Source organism: Zingiber officinale, chromosome 4B (assembly GCF_018446385.1).
Source record: "Zingiber officinale cultivar Zhangliang chromosome 4B, Zo_v1.1, whole genome shotgun sequence".
Taxonomy (NCBI): domain Eukaryota; kingdom Viridiplantae; phylum Streptophyta; class Magnoliopsida; order Zingiberales; family Zingiberaceae; genus Zingiber; species Zingiber officinale.
This window is the reverse complement of record NC_055993.1, coordinates 107,796,340-107,800,928: the sequence shown is the minus strand read 5'-3', so window position 1 is coordinate 107,800,928 and position 4,589 is coordinate 107,796,340.

Sequence of the window (4,589 nt, the reverse complement as noted above, 5' to 3'; positions counted from 1 at the left end):
TCCATTATGGTCGTGAGCTACTGTTTATAATTTATAAGGTACTGATAACATGATCCTCTGTGTGTGACACCACACACCATGTTATCTACAATATAAATTAATTGAACAACTACATTTATCATAAATGTAAACATTTGACCAATGTGATTCTTATTCCTAGATAAATGTTTATACCAAAAGCTAGGCTTTTAGTATATACTCTAACAATCCGCAGGGTAGAAAGAGAAAAATAATCAAATGCTACCACTGCAATGAAGAAGGGCACGTTAAGACAACTGCCCTAAGTTAAAGATCAACGAGAAGGACAAAGGAAAGAACAAGAAGCTCGTCCAAAAGAACAAATACAAGACCCTAAAGGTGACGTGGGACAAAACTTCGTCCGAATCAGAGGTCAAAGCTTTCTCCGGACTTGCGTTATTGGTAAGTCATCAAGAAGAAGAACACAAAGCAAACTCGTTCGAAATAAGCATCGATGAAGGGAGAGCATTAACAGAAGAAAGCATCAGTTCAGGGGGAGCTACAGACAACGAGATCGACAAGGTAAGTCAGGTACGATCTCTTCCACCTGATAAGTTGTTTAAATTTGTTAAATTATTAACTAAAGTCTGTTGCAAACTTGAAAAAGAAAATAAAGAATTAAAAATAATTTTAGCCAAATCTTGTTTGTTAGAAGATTTTGAAAAATTAAAAATTGAAAATGATAAATTGAGGACACAAGTAAAAAAACTTAGAAAATCATACATGTTTAACTGTTCAAGCTCAAAATTTTAAAAGACTAAGCTGATATCTTAGATTTCACAAGGGTCAAATTAGAAAAAATTTCTAAAAGTTATGTTCCCCCAAATTCTTGATTAATCCTATAGGAAGAAACCTATACTGGGTTCCAAAAATTTGTTTAAATTAAAGTAAAATTGGACTTAGGGCTTTTAGAGAGTAGATTAAATGTTTGATTTCCTTAAGAGGTTTTGTCTAGAAAGTGGTTGTTACTCTAATAACCAAGAAGATCTAGTGCTTCGCCACAGCCTAGAAGTCGATTAATGAAATAAAATATTTAATTGACTAATTGATAAAATATTTAATTCTAATTAATGCTTTAAATAGTTACTCAAACTTTTTAAAGATTTTTTTTACTTAGAATTTAAAAAAAAACTTAAAGTTTCTAAAAATATTGAAATTGTATTTTTTTTTCAAAAACTTCAAAATTATTTTCAAAATTTTATCGAAAACTTGATAATTTTTTTTTTTCTGAAAAAGTTACCCTTAGATTTTTTTTTTTACCCCAATTTTTTATGTAATCAAACGGAGAGAAGGGAAGATTACGTCTAGAGAGAGGTAGTAGTTCAATTCAAAATTTAAATTAAATTTAAATTAAATTTAAATTTGAAAATCTTGTTATACTTTATTGCATAATTGTAATTTTATTATCTTTACTTGGTATTATAATTTTATTATCTTTACTTTATGGTTAGTTACCCTAACTTAACTCAGATTGCTCACATCAAAAAAGAGGAAGATTGTTAGAACTCCAAGGTTATTTTTTGTGTGATCAACCAAGTTAGGTTAGATCTTGTTATGTTTTGATCCCTGTGTTTAAGTGTGCAGGAGCTTAGGAGCACAGGAAGTCGCGGAAGGCGCAGCTAGCGAGAAGGACGACACGGAAGAGAGTCGACGAGCTCGATGTGTCTGAGGGACGAGGTGCTACAGAAGAGTACACCGGTAGACGAGAAGAACACGCGTAGCGGTTCATGGGATGAGAAGTCGGGGAGGAAGGTTGCTCGAGGAGAAGGCCAAAATTGGAGTCGGGGTGAGCCTTAATTTGGTTGACTGAAATCACCCAAACGGAAGAGCGAGAGGAAGAGGAAAAGAAGCTGAAGCCTTCTACTGGAAGGCGCCTTCACTGTGCATGGAAGGCGCCTTCAAGCCTTCATGGAAGGTGCCTTCCTTACTCATAGAAGGCGCCTTCAACTCATCATGGAAGGCACTTTCCATGGCTATGGAAGGCGCCTTCGACCAGGCTGGTTCGAATCGTTGTAGTGGATAAAAATTTATCCACCGGTGCCTCGCTGGAGGTGCTTTCTAGCCCTATGGAAGGCACCTTCAACCTGCGGATAAATTTTTGCAGGGGCTATAAAAAGATCCCTGGACCTAGGAAAGAAGTAACAACTTGAGTATTCATTTCCTAGCAATAGTCTAAGCTGTTAGTGTGTGTAAGAGACTTCTCCACCTTCACCGAAGGAGATTCTTAGTGAGCTTTCATCCGCCTTGGATTAACAACCACTCTGGTTGTAACCAAATAAATTCTGAGTCTCTTTCTTTTAGTTTCGTATTGTTTATTTTTATGCTATTGCTGTTAATCTAAGTTGAAAGAGGAGAAAGATGTTTTATTTTAGTTTTTCAGGCAACTCACCCCTCTCCAGCCGGCCTACCCGGACCAATAGGGAGGACTCAGAATTAGATCAGATAAAAGATCCGATCGGTTGGAGTGCTCGATTGGTCGTGCTAGCCCCGAGTGCCGACCCCTCTTTGACTTTGACTGCCACATCAGTTGGCCTTCTTGACTTTGGCCCCAACATCGGGGGCCCTACCTTATTCATTGTATCATAAGCATCTCCTTCAAGTCTAATCGAAGGAGGTTGCAAGCTCGACTGACTAGACCCATGTGTTCCTCCCTGATCAAATGCTCGACCCAAACTGACATCATTATTCCACCGCCGTACTTGCCCCTTGACAATACAGTAAATCACTCACAATTAATGCTGAGTGTGGTAAGTACATCTTTTAACCATAATAATGATTATCCATTCTCATCCCTAATAAATATGGGCTTTACTTTTACGCCACATGGCATATGTATGTAAAAAGAATATATGAAAAGACAGGTTACAATTAGGATATGATGTAATAGGCAGTCATTCGAATTCAACGGTCATAATTCTCCCTCTCTCTCCTACTCCCATGATCATGTTGGTGCAATATCCCTCAGGTCAAGGTTGACCTGGTTGACCAAGCTTGAGTCTTGGTTTGAGTTTCAATGTTTGATAATACAAGACTTCGATGATATGGACAAGTGCAGGTGCAGTTGTTTAGTTGGGGAGATTGTTTGGTGCAATTCCCCTCTGATCAGGGTCTGATCAGGTTGACTGAAGAAGACTCAAGTAGGTCAAGGTTGACCAGATACTTGACTGGGAAGTCCTAACTGGGATGTTAGGCAGAAGGAAAATCCTAGTGAGTGAAGCCAGGTGAAAGACCTAGTGAGTGAAGCTAGGCAGAAGGAAAATCCTAGTGAGTAAGGCTAGGTGAAAGTCCTGGTGAGTGAAGCCAGGCAGAAGAAAATCCTGGTGAGTGAAGCCAGGTGAAAGACCTGGTGAGTGAAGACAGGCAGAAGAGAAGTCCTAGTGAGTGAAGCTAGGCAGAAGGGAAGTCCTAGTGAATGAAGCCAGGCACGGGGAAATCCAGATGGGTCAAGGTTGACCTGACATCTGGTGAAAGTCCAAGTAGGTCAAAGAAATTGACCGGATACTTGGCACGAGGAAGAAAAGTCCAAGTAAGTCAAAGGGATTGACCGGATACTTGGCAAGAATGGAAAAGTCCAAGTGGGTCAAAGGGATTGACCGGACACTTGGTGAGGAAGTCCTAGCAGGTCAAGAGTGACCGGATGCTAGGCATGATGAACCAACAGGTCATGGATTGACCGGATGTTGGTTTGGGGGCTTGGGACTTGGTTTTGGGCAAAAACCAGTAGCTGGATCGATCAGTCGATCGATTGGCTGGAGCCCAATCGATCGACCGATCGATTGGCTGGAGCCCAATCGATCGACCGATCGATTGGGGAGTCCCTACGAGAAGCCTTTGCCCCAATCGATCAGTGGATCGATTGGGACGCAGTCGCGAGCGCATAGAAGCCTGCTGGATCGATCAGTGGATCGATCCAGAGGTCCCAATCGATCAGTGGATCGATTGGGAATCTGCGATTTATCGCGATAAGCCCTGGATCGATCCACTGATCGATCCAGGCATTTCCCGCAAAGCACAGAGTCACTCTGGATCGATCCACTGATCGATCCAAAGCCTCCCCAATCGATTGGGAGCAATCCAATCGATCGGGATCCGACCGTTGGCGTCGTATTTAGCTGCAGGCGCTCGATTCCTTCGGTAGAGACAACGCAGAACTTCACTGATTCATCTCAGATCTTCACTGTGCTCCCAGAGCTCCTCCATAAAGTTCAGATCGCCAGTTCTTGAAGGTTCTTGGAGGTTTTCCAAGTCAAGAGGCGGATCTACAGTTGAGGAAGAAAGCTAGGGTTAGGGTTTTCTATACTCATTGTAAGCTTTTGCTTGTATTTGTGTATCCTTTCCCTTTCTTCTTGTAGTGTGAACTTGTAGGGCTTCTCCGCCTTCGGTAGTTACCGAAAAGGAGTGTTTATTAGTGGAGGTGTGTGAGTGTGTGGATCCTTGGACTAGTCACCTCCATTGGAGGTGGATACCAAGTAAATCTACTTGTTAGCATTGTTGTATTTGTTTCTTGTATATTTCCGCTGCACATCTTTGAAGAAACAAGCAACGCCAACCACGAGCACACGACGAGCTAT